General features: G+C 47.6%; 1 protein-coding gene across 3 annotated transcripts in view; it reads right to left on the bottom strand.

The window, feature by feature from the left end:
* PTPRE (protein tyrosine phosphatase receptor type E) overlaps positions 1-18,626 on the bottom strand; it is a 166,077-nt gene that overhangs the window by 87,552 nt on the left and 59,899 nt on the right. For 2 of the 3 annotated variants that reach the window (XM_082406691.1, XM_082406692.1), the window contains exon 2: positions 10,838-10,860. The exons of the other annotated variant lie outside the window; for it this stretch is intronic. The gene's annotated coding sequence lies outside the window, so the exon portion shown is untranslated. The remainder of the gene's footprint in view (positions 1-10,837; positions 10,861-18,626) is intronic. 3 annotated transcript variants of the gene reach the window in all.

Here is an 18,626-nt window from a genome sequence, read left to right as displayed (position 1 = left end):
CCCGCCTCTCTCCCTGGGTCCTGGGGCTGCTCTGAGAGCTGGGTCCAGCTGTCACTCCCCACTGTTCAGCCCTGTGCTGTGCCAGTTCCTTTACACGGTGATGTGCTGGACTTGAACCTCGGTCATTCTTCTTGGTGTATAAAACCTTTGGTGGATAACAGGTCCTCATGTTAGACTACACCTTTAACTGATTGACCTAAAACATATCCCTTTCAAGACAAGGAATTTCAAGGCGTGTAGGTGGCTTTGACTGGAAAGCATACCCCTTAGTTCTTAGGAATCTGCCTAAGATGAGTGGAGGGGTTGGTAAGAGAACTGCCATTAAAAACCCAAATGGAGCTGAAACGATGTAGTTCTGGCCTGGTTTGGGGACCAGCGTGCACCTGGAACACTGCTCTCCCCCGAGTTCAGGCAAAAAGTGGGCCAGAAGTGCCAGCGTGCCCATTTGACATCTGCCATGCAGGCGCAAGGTAAAACAAAACCAACTCAGCCTCACCTGTGAAAGAAATCATTGAAGCCAGTCTGGGGTTGGACAGAGGAAATCCTGGGGGATTGACCAGAACTCTTGGGGGTGTTAGTTGCCTTCATTTATTTATTTATATCCCTCTTGCTCCAAAAGGGAGCTAAAGCAGTATAAGGGGTACTAAAGCATATTCATTCGAATGAATGAATGAAATGCCAGCACTTGCGTGCAGGGACAGAGGGACAAGATCCCTGTTCACACAGGGCCTACGTTCTAGAAGGCGAGAGAGTGGATGAATATGGCCGCTCCAAAGAGTGGTGAGTGTTTCCACAACAATATAAAGAAATCGAAACAGGGTGGCAGAAAGTCACCCGGGATTGGGGGTCGGATACGGAGGCCTGGCAGCGCTGGCAGGGGTGGGGGAGACCTTTCCAGAAACTAATGATGGAAGCAGGGAGAAGTAAAGATCTAGCTGGAAACAGATCATGTCCGGGGGGCGGGGAGATGAAATCCCTTATCGCAAAATGCCCCGGGGGAACATTCCAGTGTTCTGACCACCATTTCTCACACCAGAGCTGGCTTCGGGGTCTGAGACCAGAGACTCAGAAGGGGCTCAGGGCCTGGGGCTTAATGCTGCAGCCACTTTCTTGAACTTGGAAGAATTTTATCTCTGAATTTGAGTTTGGCAAGTGAAGTCTGATGGAACAATTTTGCATCCCGCCAGGGGCTTGGGGCCTCGACTCACACCTTCTGCCTCCTTCCCAGGACGGGTTCCTACAGGTCCATTTTTGGCCCCTGATACGCAAACGCCACCTGCCAAGTTCCAGGGCAGGTGCCAGGCGTCTCTGAGGGCCTATACTGCCTGAGAGAATCCCCGTACCCCCAGGGCGCATGACATTAAATGGAAGGTATAAAACACTCTGGCAGGTCCAGAGAGAGACCACAGAAGAAAGGAAAAAGCTTTTTTCCTGCTTTTTGAACAAGCAATCGGGCATCTTCTGTAGGTGGCCCTGGTCTTGCTAAGTGCCGCCCCAGGCACCGCGGAGAAGGCAAAATGCAGTTTTCTTTCTGCTAACTGCCTCGCTTCCCAGTCTTCCTCAGTCCATTCATTCATTTACTCATTCATCCACTGTACGCGGAGGTCTGCTAGGTGCCAGGCCACCCCTGGGGATTTGAATTAGGACATTTGCTGTCCTCCAGGAGCTGACACGCCCCTACATGTCGCAGTCAGCCATGGGGGCCAAATCGATTGTTCTCTGTCCGTCTGCAAGGATCCAATCAAGCATTAGTTTCACGTTAAGTGTCACACATTACATAAATCATGGGAAAAAGCAGAAAACAGGAGTTTTTTTTAAACATGCATTTTCTAAAGCTGAACAGGCAGCCCTATGTCATCAGACCATTCTCTGAATTTGACTTTTCATTCCTCAAGATTACTATTTAATTCTCTTTTAAACATACCCTTGAAGGAAACCCTTCCCTGTGGATTTTTGGAGAGCACCGCCAGGATTGCTCAGACACCACCGATATGGTTCTCAGACTTTCCCAGAATCTGGTGTAGAAATTTCAAGGAACCGTTTCCTCGATCATCTGTTCACCCTCAGTCAAGCCCACTGGGTTCTGTGATTAGGGGCAATTTCAACTTCTTTTTCAGATTCCCCAGGGACACTGTGATATATACAACAGACACATTTTTATAAGGAGTGTTATAGCCCAGCTGAAATAAAAGTTAAATTTTTTAATCTCTAAAATGAATTTCAGAAAGGGCTCACCACGGTCCGGTGAAAACAAAGACTCCCATTTGTACCATTATTACAAATGCCCAGATACGGTTCTTGATTTTCTGACCAGGTACTTGGGTTTCCGACACAATATTTGGATTTCTGACACGGCGTGTGGAATTTTGGCACAGTATCTGGATGTCTGGTGCAGTATCTGGATGTCTGGAGTGGTACCTGAAGGTCTGACAGTGGTGCATCTACATACGGATGGAGCACCAGAGGTTCCTGCTCCCGGCCTGCAGTTTGGCTCTCAGGGAAGCTGGTTTTCCTGAACTTTACCAGGCCCGGGAGCAGCTACCCTGATGAAGGGGTGTCTCTTTTGCAGGGAAACAGCTCAGGGAAGCCCTGAGCCTGAATCTAGGATGTTGGTTAAAGGCAGATCGTCCCTAAAGAAAAGCAACCCCCCAGCCATGGCCTCTTGCACATTCCAGTGTCCTCACCCAGAACACAGATGACTTTTTGTGCTATTAATGTTGTACTGGAACTTTGCTATTTCCTGGGGTCCCATCTTGGATGGAAAGAATGCCGGAGCCTTCCAGAGGTGGGCGATTAAGGAGACAGTGCTCTTAGGAGGTGGGCGACTTGATTAAAGCCACCCAGCCAGTTGGGAGAGACGGCGAGCCTCCTGACCCCTAGGCCGGCCCCTCCTCTGCTCCTTTCCTGGTCGTGTTGTTTGGTTGGACTGACTCCACGGAGCTGCCCACCTGCCCTCCCACCGCATCCCCACCTTCCTTTGTTATTCTTCTCTGATCTGTACCATCTCCTGCTGCCTCCGGACCTTTCTGGTCCCTGCATTTGCCATCCTGGTGCTCACCCATCTATCTTCTCAGGCAGCACTGTGGAGATCCGAAGCTGGAAGCCCTGGGTGCAGGGCAGGCGCCTGGACTGCTTGTCTGGAGGATCCCTGGTCTGTGCTCGGGCCAGGAGGGAGCGCCTCATGGTAAAGACGGATGATCTTCACTCCTCATGCATCTCAAGGAGCAGGGCTGAGATGCCGCTGAGTGGAAGCAGTTCGGCAAGGACTGAGCCTGAGACGGGAGCAGAACAGCTCTGTTGTCCAGAGCTACTGTCACTTAAGGTGATGGACACAGAGGGGTTCCTAGAACCCAGCGGGCAGACAGAGGCCATTCGGGGGAAAAAGCGTGGACCTGCATGGAAACTGATTCCGTTACTAGGCTTTCTGTTAGGGAATCCTACCGTGTGGCGTTCCAAGTGGAATGGATTTGTTGCAACATGAAAAAAAAATGTTTAAAAAAATCACACAACTTGCAAAAACATTTTTAGAGAGAGAGATGTTTTTGGCTGTTTGATAAGACACGGTCCCCTCTGGTGGAGAACATCCCAGTCACAGGGTGACACCATCACTGCCATTTCGTAAGAGCCCGGGGAAGCGAAGCGCCTTATCTTAGTGATACTACTGTGTCCCTTAGTCTCAAACCCTCTGAGTACCACATTACTCAGATTCTATCAAAAATAATTTTTAAAAGGAAACATGACTTAATCCTCAGCTGCACAGGAGGAAAACGTACAGCCATGAGCCATCACTCATGAAAAATTAAATAAATCCACCCACAGCGGGAAACAGCACAACAGAATGTCGGTGTTGGCTTCACATTGGAAGGAAGCCAAAAATAGATCCTGGAAACAGTGACGTCTCCGAATCTGATCACGCTCACACTGTGTGCTCTCGGGATCTCCAACTTCACCTCAGCAACACACACTTTGCAGCCGGGATTTGTTCTGGAGGACTCTCACAAGAGGGGAGCAGAGTGGTACTGGGGTTTCCATGGTACCTGATGAGATTAAGCAACTCGCCTTCCCCGTCCATCAGTTCTTCAGGTAAAATACACCATAGCAGGCTCCCAGAACCCTTTGCCAGGATGGATTGCAAAACAGTGGAGAAAGGACCTTTGTTTTGTTAACTAATGTTTCTGCTTAAGTTTTAAAATCAAAACCCACGGATTCCCAGCTTTTGCATATATGTAAGCAACATCACAGAAAGAAGAAGATTGCTTTTCCAATATTGTTTTCCAGGAATAAAACCCTCTTTTACAGGTTCCTGCTTCTTTTGGAGGGCAGCAGGAGAGCAAATTCAAATAAGAGAGAGAAGGGACGAGAAAGCACCAAGACAGCTGCTTCTTTTTCAAAGCAAAGATTATAAAACCTTTACATCACAATGTACAAATTTCATCCCAGAAGGGAAGGCAATGAAGGTGACAGCCCCCAAACACGGAGGTTACGCAGCAGTGGTTACTTGAGGGGCATCTCTGCTGTTAACTCAAAATCCAGAGAAGCATTGCCCTCGATCACAGAACTTTATGTCATGAAGGGACCTTTTAAAAATCCTTACAGGGCTCTTTATGTTTTAAACAAAGAAGGTGTGACTTAGGGCATGAAGGGACACATCCAAGTCATTCAGCTTTCTAGAACTAAACTTGATTTCTGACCAATCCTTTTCTAGGCTACTGTGCAGAACACACAATCAGAACTGCTGAAGAAAGGACTCAGATATCGGCCCTGCAGGAAATATTTCCTGAAATCAGAACTAGGATCTACTGCTGCATTTTTCAAGACCTGGCACAGTCATAAGCCTGCAGGAGACACCTGATAAACGCTGGGCGAGTGAATGGACAGACTACTGGCCACGCCGAAAGGAAGCCTGGCAAGAGTGTGGGAAGAGATTAGAAAACTGGATTCGGTCAGCAGATAACATGAGGAAATAGTTTGGAACCCTGGCCAAGATCAACTTAGGCGATCATAAAACTCTTCCCAAATATAATTATTTACCAGAAAACTGTTTGCAGAATCCACAGGATATGTTCTTTGTTAGTAATGAGCTCTACTACTTTCATAACAGAAAAATCACATTTTCCATAATGGCAAATGCATTGTTGTGTTGTTTTTTTTTTTGGGCAGGTCTGCACCCTACCTTTGGAGGTGGTCATGAGAGCTGACTGGTTTTTAGGTTTGAGAGGAACCTGGGCTCAGTGCAGGGAACACGGGGACCTGTGAGCCCCTTCCCACTGTGCTCTCACCCCTCCATGCCTGCCCAAGTCTCCGTCCTCCCATCTTTATGGCGGAGGTGAGAACGCACACCTAGACTGCGCCCAGGAGTCAATGAGGCCCAAAGAAGACAATGAACTGCACGTGAGTTATCGGCAATGCCATTTAGGTTTTCAGCATAAGGCATTTACAACGTTATCTGGCAAAACAGGAAATAGATCAAGTCCTGCTTTTGCAAATAATAATTTCCACCAACATGATGTTTTTAAAAAAAATTAATTTCTCAGCAGCAACACGGTAGCTTTAAAAATATTTACATATATGTAACACCTGAACACAAAATCTGTACCATTTCTGAGAGCAGATCAATCTTGGGAGAGTTGTTTGAAATCAGTTGAATACCGTCAACATATTTTTTAAAAGTTGTTAGAATTCCATCAGCCCCCATCATGAAATAACACAAATCCAAGTTCTGGTTTTAGCTTATGTTCATTTCGATTCAAAACAAGGAGAGAAGCTACTCAGAGAATCCATTATGTGACACATTTTTGTTCAGCCATTCCACAGGAACCTTTCCTTTCCCAACATTTTAAATAGTTTATAGCAAACTCTGCATCGCAATAAGCAGTCTTTAAAAAGTCACCCCCAATTGGCAATTTTGGAACAGAATGCACCGAGTCTCCTGCTGGCTGAATGTCCCGATTCACACAGGGACGTCCCCCGTGGATGGGACTGCAGCTGGGGGCGAGGTCCCTGACCCTTCCCTGTGGTAGCAGGACTCCTTCCTGACTCTGTGGCCCAATGGGTCTGAGAACGTTCTCTGTAAGTCACACGCCCAACCGTTTTATAAACATCTTGTCTTCTTTCCCCAGTGTGAACACTGCCTTTAGCCAGGCAGTCGGCGCAGATCTGCAGCTGACGATGCCATCTGTCCCTACAACGTCAGCGACACAGACGGGACGACCTTGCCCCCAGACTGCTGGCCCCGCCCTCGTGAACCCAGACACCAGCTCCTGGAAAACCAGCTCGCTGCCCGGCCCGCCTAGATACCTCCCACTTTCTCAGCGCGTCACTTTTAACTGAAATGCCACTTCACAAATCTAGTTGCTAAGGAAAATTAAGAGGGCGGTTTTGATTATAAAAATAGAAAATGTCCGGGACTTCCCTGGTGGCGCAGTGGTTAAGAATCCGCCTGCCAATGCAGGAGACACGGGTTAGAGCCCTGGTCCGGGAAGATCCCACATGCCGCGGAGCAACTAAGCTCGTGTGCCACAACTACTGAGCCTGCACTCTAGAGCCCGCGAGCCACAACTACTGAGCCCATGTGCCACAACTACTGAAGCTCGCACGCCTAGAGCCCGTGCCCCACAACAAGAGAAGCCACCGCAATGAGAAGCCCGCACACTGCAATGAAGAGTAGCCCCCGCTCGCCGCAACTAGAGAAAGCCCGCGCGCAGCAACGAAGACCCAACACAGCCATAAATAAACAAATAAATAAATAAATTTATTAAAAAAAAAAAAAATAGAAAATGTCCAACTTAAAATGGGTGGGATTTTGACGTGTCATCCAGGCAACCCAGGGCCCCAACAATAGTTGGGGATTGTTTTCCTAAAAAGTGAGCCTTAGTTGGCTTCCTGGCAGCCCCAAAGCAGACCGTTCCTCTGTACCATCCCCACGCACCACTTGGCCGAGCCGTGGTGTATTACACAGTTTCCTGAAGCATGAGTACCAGATTTCCTGCCCAGGGCTGCACAAGGTTAACCAAAGTGCTTGCCAATGTTGCATTTAATGGATGCGTCCTGATAATATTCTTTAACCCAATTTTTAAATACCTTAGGAATTACATTACATAAAAATAAACCATGACATAAATCCCAAGGGACAAGAAAGGCTCCCCTTTCACTCTCCCTTTACCTCTTGTCCTACGGGGACGACCCTGGGGAGCCATCCTGGCCTGAGAGAATCCATGTTCTCCTGTCAGCAGGAACAGGATTTCTAGAAGAAGAATTCCAGCTCTGAACTGGGTCTGCTGGGAGCCCAGAGATGAGCCACGCGTTTATATGGGAAAGCTATGTTCCTATTTCCTCTAAATGGAAACTCTGACAGCTCGATATCCATGCCTTTGCTATATGACAAATGCTTACTTATTGGACGCTTTTAGGAGGTACTTCTTGGAAGAATGTTGAAACTTTCCTGGGGGGAAAATGGAAATGGAAATAAATGAGGGATTGAGCTGTTTGTCACCATCAGATCCAAAGGCATTCTTCCAACTGGCTGTCAGTTTCTACTCTCAGTTTGCGGGAGAATAACTGCTTCGTTGTTGGGAGAAACACATTTTTGCTTGGATAGGAAACCCGCGCAGTCCGTGCATGCTAATACAACCCCGAGAATGTGGCAAAGGAAGGAAACGGGAATCGAATCTCTTAGAAAGTTTTCAAATCTCCTGTGCTCTGCCCATCATGCTTCTCTGTTCTTCCTACAGATTCAGAAACCAGGACAGGACACAGAACACCTGTTCTGCCAACAGAAATGCAACCCCAGCTGAGACGGGCAGAAAGGATGCTTGGAGTATTCACCCCACCCTGGGAGAACAAGGCCCCTGCAATTGATTTAAAAACCTTCAGATTCTTTATTTTTTTCCTTTCTACCATGGGGACTGTTCAGACCAACACCAAGGAAGAAAAGTGACTTAGAAGAGGAAAATCACATGTATTGAAACTGACAGAGTTGGAATCAGAGATCGTTACAGAGGACAAGGCTTGTGAATAAATATTCTAAGTTACTTTTAAAATTAAAGTCACTGTTATTTAACATTAGCACTTTAATTTGGTTTTCTTTTACTCCTTGGGTATTGCCATGAACCAAAGTGAAATCGTCAAACTGCAGTATCAATTAATTTTACTTACTGGTGGATACGCTTTGGTATAACAACGTAAGACCTCAAAGAGCCTGGAGAAGATATTTAAACCTTAATTATGCGTCTTCCGTATAGTCTTAATTCTGAAATTCCACTGCAGTTTTTGAACACTATGCAACCGAGACCCACAGAGTTGCAGGCATTCCCCAGTTGAGGGAACTTTGGTCGTATCTGATGATCGATATGAGCTATAATATTACTTCCCAAATCTATTTTTAGATACTGAAAAATAGAAGAAGAAAAATACGAGAATGGGAGGTTGTACTAAAAAGACTCCTCTTTCTCCAGTTTAAAATTGACTTTTTTTAAAAGTCAAATATTAACACAGAGTGTCTTTTGTTAAATGAAAAATCAGGGATTATTTCTAGATAAGGAAATGCCTTTAAATATCCATTATAATACAGCGAATACATCACTACCCAGTTAAATGCCTTCTTTAAACATTGGAAACAATTTTCATCATTTTCTGAGGACGCAGACAATAACCGTTTTACTAAATGCTTAGACTTTGGGTTATTTCACTTAAATGTCACAAGAATCCTAGGAAGAGCTGACACCTGAGACGCTGGCATGTTCACTCCCCTGTAGCCACTGCACCGAGTGTGGACGGTGGCCTGGGGTGGTCCCCAACCTCAGGGCATTTACTCTCTCCCGATCTGCCCAAGGTGAACTATTTATTTAGTTCTAACTGACTCAAAAGCAAGTTTCCAACCTCACCAATTAAAAATAAATTCCTTTCTATTAGCTGAAACCCTGATCCTCTGGAAGGAGTCTGAAATGTTTGGCGATGAACTTGCCATAGGCTAAAAGACCTACAATTCCAAACAAAGGCAGCGCCTAAGGTAGCCGCCGTTGGGGACTCCCAACACACTTTCCTCACATGGAAGAGAAAGACTCTGGAAATCAGAAACGCTCTTAGTCTAAGGACTCACAGCTCCCTAAGCACAACTTTACTTGCCTATTGAAAAGGAGGCAAAGGATGGGACCAGGTGGAAGAGACGCTGCCTGAAGCTGGTGGCTGCCAGGCACCTATGGTGGAACCAGAGGTCGGAAGTCACCTCCGGGACACAGGCTCAGCTGCCTTTGGACGGGGCATGAACTTCTCAACGTGGGGCTGGTTTGAGACACTGGAGGCTAGGGGCCCCTGGAAGCACAGGTCATGGGCTCACTCAGCTGAAGTGAGGCTGAGCCAGGCATGGCCAGGCAGCAGGTCAACCCTCCAAGAGGCCAGGAAATCCTAGAGCAGGTGGATGGCACCTGGGTGTGGAGGGGCCAGGGCTGCGTCGAGAGCTGAGGGAAGCAAAGGTCAGACACTTCTAACGCATCATAACCTGCGCCTTGTATTTCGGAAGGAGATGACTCTGCGGGGCCTGCCCTCAAATGTTTAACTTCAGTGTGGGCAGGATCCACTGCTTTTGATGGCAGCAGGTTTAATATCCATTCCAACCCACACGAGCGAGCGATACCTCTCGCTTGGGATTCTGAGGCAAGAAGGCATTGCAGACTTCCTCTAATTAAGTCTCCATCCCATTAATATTATTCCAGTAATGACCCTTCTCTTTGATCCCACCGTGACCATTTGCCCAAGTAAAGTGTGCCATTCAGAATCATCAACATCCAATAATTATAGGATAAAGAACATGGACAACAAAATTAGTTGAGTAGGTAGGAAATGGAAGTTTTCCTCTTCTCTGTCTTGATACATCTTTGACTATATTTAGCATTTTTTGAGATAAGGAGAGACAGTCTGTACAACCAAAATGCCCTTGATCACACCAGGAATAACCACAAGCACTGATGCCCAAATGAAAGGCACACCCCCGAAAAGAGGGGCCAGCGGGGCCAAAGAATCCACCCGTCAGCCCTAGACTCATTCTGAACAGAATCAAGGTATTTCAAATAAGGTGATGCATTTGAGAAATGCAACGTCCCAGCGGCCCACATCCTGGTTCATTCACAAGAGGGGCGCACATACCAGGGCAGATCATGTGTTACCTGCCCACAGGCTGCAGCCACTTCAAAAGCTCTTAGATGGTCTTCGCTCAATTTCCTTAGGAAACTTGGCAGCATTAAGTTGATTAAGCGAACACAAAAAGGGCGATGGTGTTTCTTTTCCTAAGTACTAGGACCTGGAGGCCATGGAATATTGCCTCAAAAGGTAAAAAATTATGGAATGCCAACACTGTTTTTTTTTTTTTTTTCACTAAAAGTGCAATCTGGAAAAACTCCTTTTCAGCAGTTTTCCCCACAGCAGATCAATTTAAGAAGCAATTACCATCAATGCAATTATGTGCCACTGTGTTCCCAACAGTCCCGGAATGCGTGCCACTGCGATAAGGCGAGGCCCTTTCAAAAGTAAGGACAAGTCAGTGAGGGGAAGGCGTGTGGAAATTGTGTTCTCAACAATACATTTCAGGATTCTGAGCAGCTGAGCCAGATTCTAAACGCCAAAAAAAAAAAAAAAAAAAAAAAAAGAAAAAAATGATGTAACCGAAAGTGTGATATGAGCCTGTTTAAGCCAGTTAAGGCATAAAATTCAAATATAACACACTGACCATATGGCCTTCTTTCTCTAGAAGATAATACTTCTCAAACATTGAAAGCCCAAACATTTTTTTTTTTCGCTAGTTAACTTCACATCAGAGAAAATTTTTTTAAAGTTTTGTACTTACCAAGGGAAAACGAAGGCTATAGTCTGAAAAAGAAAGAGAAAAAAAGAGAGGGTCAGTTTTCTGGTTTAAAAAAAAAAAAAAGTGCTCGTTCTAGCCACTGCTTTTTCTACAGCACTAGTTGAATGTGCCCGTTTTTGCCTCATGATTTGGGGTCTTCTTGAGGCCTTTTAACCTCTGTAATAATAACTTCTTTTTGCTGCAATCATCAGCTTTCAAAAGTGTCCCGCCCCGAACGCTCCTGTACAGTCTCTGGTTGATGGCGGAGCACGGCGGCTGCCCTGGATCTGAAGTGTCAGCCTCTGGCCCCTAAGGTGCTGCATCTGTTAGCGGCTCCTTCTGTGACCTACAGTGTCCCCTCCCACCCCCAGCCATCCCTTCAGCCCAGCTCCCCACAGACACAGCCTCTTAAAACCCACACAGGACACCCCCCTTCACCCCAGTTTTCCAGCTCAGTCAGTATCCAGCTTGCTCGTTCCCCATTCATTTAAGCTTTCACGCTCTTTTGGTTTTCAACACCTTTACTGAGATATAATTTACATCCCATATAGTCCACCTGCTTAGAGTATACGATTCAATGGTATTTAGCACCGTCACAGAGTTTTGCCACCATTCTCACCATCTAATTGTAGCACATTTTCATCATCCCAAAGGAAACCCCCTGCCCATTACCTCATGACTCCCCCAGACCACCCTCTCCCCACCCATTGGCCCCTGCAACCACTAATCTATTTTCCGATATGGATTTGCTGATTCTGGAAATTTCATATAAATGGGATTGTATAGTACGTGGCCTTTAGTGACTAGCTGCTTTCACTTAGTATGTTTTTGAGGTTCACCCATGTCGTGGCCTGTTACCAGGACTGACTCCTTTCTACGGATGGATACTGTCCCATTATATGGATGGACCACCTTTTGTTTATCCATTCTGCTCAGGTGACAGACATGATCTTGCTCTTGTGGGAGTGGCCAGTAAGGCAGCCTCACACCAGGGCTGTGAGCCTTCATCACCCCGTGGCTGGAGACCGTGCACCGTCGTTATCACGCTTCTGCCCTGCTGCACAGTGGAATCATGTTTTGATGTCGCTATTTTTAACAGCTAATGCAGTTCACGGCGTTTTCCACCAAGTGGACTACTTATCTTAGCCATGGTCAGGCTACAGATACGTTAAACCAAAGACTATCCTCTACAGCACACAAGTATAACAAGTGGTTGCACTCATTACAAAGATGACCTGGGAAGCAGGTTTGAAGCCACAGAAAGGAGCCTAACTAATTCTTCTGATACTGAGGAATCTTGAAATCTACTTGGGCAAATTTACAGCTAACCTTGTTCTTCACAGTGGACGACTGAATGCTTCCCCCTAATATCGGGACAAAGGCAAGGACGCCCACTCTCACCACTCATACTTGTCCTGGAAGTCCTAGTCAACGTGATTAAGGCAAGAAAACAATACATAGAAATTGAAAAGAAAAAAATAGGACTTTGTCTTTATGCTCAGATGACAAGATTCTGGACATAGAAAGTTCCACAAATCTACAAAAAAGCAATGGAGGACAAATCTGTTGAGTAGCATATAAAGTCACAGAGTTCCCAGAGTACAAAGGAGCCCAGCATCACCTAAAGCAAGTGGGGGGAGGGTAAGGAGAGCACTGAGTGTTAGGCGACAGGGGATCACTGTGGGTATGGGAACCACTTTTTCGTAGAAATAACTTATTACAAGAGTCCACTCCTTCCAACCCCCCCCAAGAGCTTGGGAAGATGCTGGAAAGAGTGACTTGTGGTGTTTGCCTGGGGCCAAGCACAGGGACAAGCCAGGAGTGCAAGGTACCCTTAATATTCAGGAGGATTCATAGAAATGCTCAAAACTCCCTTCCAATGCAATGCTGAGTCATTTTAATGTAAAACAAAACCCAGCGATAGGCAGAAGCAGGGCTGCAGCCTTGAGTCAAACCCAACTAAAAACCACAAGGCAAAAAAACCAGTCAACAGGTGGTTAAATAAATGAGTAAAAGCACCGTGGACTAAATCCCAAACGAGCCCGATTAATAATTTTGAATTAAACTTTGAAGTGATTTTTAAAGCAAAGCAAAAATACATGAAACAGTGGGCTCTACAAACAGATCACAGATTATATTGGCTTGGGGCTCACACATGTTCGCATGAAACCACAGCCATCAGCTTCTCTAAAGTGCAGAATTAGAGCAAAAATCAAGCAACCAGAATATCCTCTGAAGTCAGCCTTTATCACATGAACACTTCCCTTAGCCCAAGGCCCTCCTGCAGATGGCTACTGTAATATTGAGCAAATAGCTAAAATGGTGAAATAAGCACATTAAAAAGCGGGGGTGGGGGAAGCTGGTCCCCATGGACAGACCCACATCCCTCTGGAGGGGCGTGTCACTGAGGAGCTTGCACGGGGCAGTGCCACAGCTGGAAAGGCTCCTGGTCTTACTACAACAGCACCGTCCTCTAAAAAAGGAAACGACAGAAGCTACTGATTCATTGGGTCAGTCGAGTGCGTTGGTGGCTCCTGCGGCATCTCACCCACAGCCCACAGCCAATCCTAGGAGGCAAGATGAGACCCATTTTTTAATAAATTTATTTATTTATGGCTGTGTTGGGTCTTTGTTTCTGTGCGAGGGCTTTCTCTAGTTGCGGCAAGCGGGGGCCACTCTTCATCGCGGTGCGCGGGCCTCTCACTGTCGCGGCCTCTCTTGTTGTGGAGCACAGGCTCCAGACGCGCAGGCTCAGTAGTTGTGGTGCACGGGCCCAGTTGCTCCGCGGCATGTGGAATCTTCCCAGACCAGGGCTCGAACCCGTGTCCCCTGCATTGGCAGGCAGATTCTCAACCACTGCGCCACTAGGGAAGCCCGAGACCCATTTTAAGGCTGAGAAGACTGAGGCTCGGTGAGCTCCCTGACCTGTGTCACACAGAGCAAGGAAGCAGGGCAGCAGGGATGCTGACACCAGCCTGCAGTGCGGTTCCCTCTGGTTTGCTTGTTCTTTCTTTTCTTGTCTCCATCCCCCCAGCGAAGCTGTAATTCCTCCAGGGACCGTCTTCCTTTTCTTTGCATTCCTAGTGTGTGGGACACTGCCTGCCAGGAGGAGGGCCCACAAAAGACCTTCTGTTCAGGGCGACATGCATACTGCAGAATTTCGTAAAGCCCCTTCTAACCCTAGAAGGAGCTCCACTGTGGTCTATGGGCCGGAAAGATCTAGAAAGGCCCAGGCTGGCCACATACTTCCTGTGGGGAGAAACAGCCCTATGGGAGCGGCTGGGTTCACGGAAGCCCTGGGCCCCCTGACCACGGAAGTGTGGAGGTCTGGCCCTGGGGCCTACAGGGGCAGCCGCTCTGCTTCCAGGGAGCAAAGGCAGGAGGATGCCCAGCTAGACCCTGGGAAAGAGGCCAAGCGAGGCCACGGAGCAGGGGAAATCCACCCTGGGGGCGGGGAGGGCAGGCGAGGTCAGGGGGGCAGGCACTCCCGCAGGAAGTGGCCTCGCGGCAGGGCTGGTCCTGATCGCTCACAAGATATGGAAAGACCCAGCGACGTTATTGTGCATCCAGACCTTGCTAAGCAGAGGATAAAACTGCACCATTTAGAGTCAATCCCTCGGAACTGCTCTATTCAAGGAAAAAATTAAAATTATTCTGACTTGTCAAGCTCTGAGATGGACAGAACTTGGTAATCTTTCCAAGCTCAGACAAAAGTAAATTGCCTTTTGTACACACCCTGGGCCTGAAGCATTGTAAACATTCGAGTGGGTGGATTGTATGCTGCCGAGGGTGTATCTACAAGCTTCTCTTTTAAATGGGCAGCAGCATTTTAAAACTTTTGGGATGCTCATCTGCATTTTACTTTTTTTTAAATATATAAATTTATTTATTTATTTTTGGCTGCGTTGGGTCTTCGTTGCTGCGCGCGGGCTTTCTCTAGTTGTGGCGAGCGGGTCGTTGTGGTGTGCGGGCTTCTCATTGCGGTGACTTCTCTTGTTGGGGAGCACAGGCTCTAGGCGCACGGGCTTCCGTAGTTGTGGCTCATGGGCTCAGTAGTTGTGGAGCACGGGCTTAGTTGCTCTGCGGCATGTGGGAATCTTCCTGGACCAGGGCTTGAACCCGTGTGCCCTGCATTGGCAGGCGGATTCTTAACCAGTGCGCCACCAGGGAAGCCACTGCATTTTATTTTTAAATGTTTATATATGTATTTCTACATGTACAGGGCACCTAAAATGTGAACTTTTAACGATGGGTTAAAATCTTAAAAAGCAAGGCCACACAAATAAAAATCTAACACACGTAATTAGACACTATGGACCCTAGACGTGAAGTAATCTTCCTGGGATAATCAGACCCCAGAGTGAGGCTCCTCCATCGTGGCGGCACTCTCCTGGGCTCCCGTGTTCCCCAAGACCGGCTTCTCTTGATCCATTGGTCAGAGCCCTTGGAAAAGCAGGAGTGTCATTCACTCTCAGTCATGGTGACACTCAAGCACAACGACTAGGACGATTGGGGGTCCAACGAGCAGGAAAATCACTACACGTGGGAAAGCAACTGAAACCCCATCACATCCACCAAAGGCAGTGGAAATGGATGAAACCATCGCTGCTTCAGCATTGTGTCCAAGCAGGACCACGTTCACCCTGCTTCCTGCTGCTGATTCAAAGGATTGGGAGAATGCAAAACGCCTCTGAATCATCCCTGCAGGCCCTCACTGATCTCACGCTCTGCCAAGTCTCACAGTTTCCTTGTTTACCTTCCAGGCATCAGCAAAGCTGTTAATTTCTGTATTTTCTAATGCATGAAAGAAAGGCTGGAAGGGAACCTCTCTGAATAACGAGCAGTTTGGGAGAATCTTTTGCCCATCCTGGAAAAGGGGGAGGGTCCTTAAAACGATGTTGCCAAGGCTGAAAAGAAGTCCACTTTCCCAGGCACCCATTCTGTGAATCTATGACGAACAAGCTGGGCTTCTAAATATTTGGCAACTTTTAAAAATTATTCATGGGCAGCTGCTCAGAAGATCCACGTGCATCGCTGCCTGCTTCTCGAGAGTGTTTTCTGAAGCACAATCCCCAGCCCCCAAAGCGCACATAAGGGCACCTCTCTACCCCACAGTTGGGGGTCCCCTCTTTGGACCAGGAAACTATGCAAATTGGCACGCCAGGGACTCCATTTTTGCAAGTACAAACGACTGCTCGTTTCTGCTCTTCCATGTCTGTCTCTGCCATGGTCACTGCCATGGAATTCAGGAACACAGGACATGGATTCCCTGTGTTCCCTTCTGAAGCCCCAGAGGGGAGCGTGGTCTGTCCTGGCTCCCATCTCACGGGCCATCTGTGCAGGTTGCAGGTGTGGGTCAAGCACATGCCCCGCCCCCTGCCCGGTGCCAGGGCTCCCTGGGCTCGTCCTCCTGCCCCCAGCTTGGGCGTTATTAATTCACATGCCCACCTCTCTCATTCGGCACAAACGCTTCTTAGATAGCGGCAGTTAGTCACTGTCACCTTTCAAAAAGTGTTTTCGCCATGAGTAGCTTCTTCGTGGGGGCTCCAGTGCTTGAGGGCAGGGATGGTGTGAACATCTCCGGAGGAAGTATCAACCCTGAAGACAGGTATCCTGCGGGGTGCTCACTTAGCCAGACATCCTGCTAAGTGCTCACTGAATCCTCTCAATACTCTGATGAAGAGTCTGGTTTAGACCCACTTTGCAGATGGGAAGACTGAGGCCCAGAGATAAAGTAACTTGCCATAAGGATCCCTCTCCAGGGCCTGGGCACAGGCTTCCTTGCCTCCTGGAGTTCTTGGGAAACAGAACCAGCTGCACTAAGTACTTAAAAGGCACAAGGGCTCTTTGCCTGGGCTGTGGGGTTTTCTGAGCTGTGGGGTCTGTGCATGTCCCTAGGTGGGCCTATTGCTGTGAGGCCCACCCAGGGCTCTGAGCAGGGCCTGGTACCCGCAGCACACTCAGCTCAGCCTCTGCTGAGGGAGGTTATCAGGCCCAGAGGGCAAGAGGAAGGCAGGTCTATGAGATCCACAGCTCGCCCTTCTGGCCCCTCCCCTCCCCCCTCTAACTCATCACATAGCCAGGCTCAGTGGCAGGTTTACTGTCCTCTTGTGTGCAGATGTCCTCCTGTGTGCACGTGTCCACCTGCTACTTTAGTGATGTTCTTTCTCTCTCATTGTGCAGAGCTGGGCTCAGAGCCCTGCAGGAGATTCTGAGCATTGAGAAGCAGGTGAGGAGATTCAGAGGACGGGAAACAGGAGTCCTGAAATGCACCTGTTCCCACATGTAAGGCATGTGCTCTCCCACCCCACCCAGCCCACCTCGAGGAACCCAAAAGGACTAAAGCGGGCCTAGTCCCACCGAGATGCAGCCCCTGGGCCCTTGACTCCCCCTGGATGCTCACTCCCGCCCACATGTAAAATCCAGTCCCAATACCAGGGGTCCAGCTTCCCCCTCTGCTTTGTTATCTTTGTCTTGGAAACTGCCCAGGGCCCTTAAGTCTCCTAATGTTGGGGCAGGGGTGCAGATTTCACACTTTCCCTCAAAAGCTTCCAAGAGGGGTGCAGCCACTATGGAGAACAGTGTGGAGGGTCCTTAAAAAACTAAAACTAAAAAAAACAAAAAACAAAAAAAACTAAAAATAGAGCTACCATGTGATCCAGCAATCCCACTACTGGGCATATATCTGGAGAAAACTCTCATTTGAAAAGGTACATGCACCCCAATGTTCGCTGCAGCACTATTTACAATAGCCAAGACATGGAAGCAACCTGAATGTCCATCTACAGAGGAATGGATAAAGAAGATGTGATACATATATACGATGAAATATTACTCAGCCATAAAAAAGAACCAAAAAATGCCATTTGCAGCAACATGGATGGACCTAGAGATTATCATACTAAGTGAAGTAAGTCAGAGAAAAACAAATATCATATGATATTACTTATATGTGGAATCTAAAAAAAATGATACAAATGAACTTATTTACAAAACAGAAATAGAGTCACAGATGTAGAAAACAAACTTATGGTTACCAGCCGGGAAAATGGAGAGATAAAGTGGGAAATTGAAATTGACATATACACACTACTAGATATAAAATAAATAACTAGTAAGGACCTACTATATAGCACAGGGAACTCTACTCAATACTCCGTAAAGACCTATATGGGAAAGGAATCTAAAAAAGAGTGGACATATGTACATGTATAACTGATTCACTTTGCTCTACAGAAGAAACTAACACAACATTGTAAATCAACTAGACTCCAATTAAAAACGAAAACAAACTTCCAAGAGGGAAAAAAGTGGCTATTGTTGGAAACATACAAGTACTGGCAATCCTGCCTCACAAACGATGGTTCTATCTCTTCTGCAGTAGTGGACAAACGGACATTTCTCATCGACAGAGGAAAGCCAGGAGCCCTTCGGCTTGTCAGCAGGTGATGTTTCTTCAATCGTGCCACCTCCTTGGAGGTCCGCCCCTTCCTTATGGGTCACGTGTGAGCCAGCTCTTCCTTCACCCCTGTTTTTAGTTACACGCCTGTGACCAAGCCTGCTTCACTTTGCACACTCTTCTTATGAAGCAGGGTCCCACCCTAAACCCTGGCCCCAGCCCTCTTGCTTCCTGGGTGCTGGCTCTTGTACCCCCATCCCATCCCACTGGACCGTAGTAAACTGAGTCACGCTCAGCCAGGTCCCAAGACAACACTGGCACATTCTTTCTCCTGCGCCTGTGGACCTCAGGGTCCTGGTCTGTAGGATGGGCACCCAGGCTCCTCAGGTTGGG

Source organism: Balaenoptera borealis, assembly GCF_965194805.1.
Source record: "Balaenoptera borealis genome assembly, chromosome: 10".
Classification (NCBI taxonomy): Eukaryota; Metazoa; Chordata; class Mammalia; order Artiodactyla; family Balaenopteridae; genus Balaenoptera; species Balaenoptera borealis.
The sequence above is the reverse complement of the archived record's forward strand: the minus strand, read 5'-3'. Positions and strand labels throughout refer to the sequence as shown.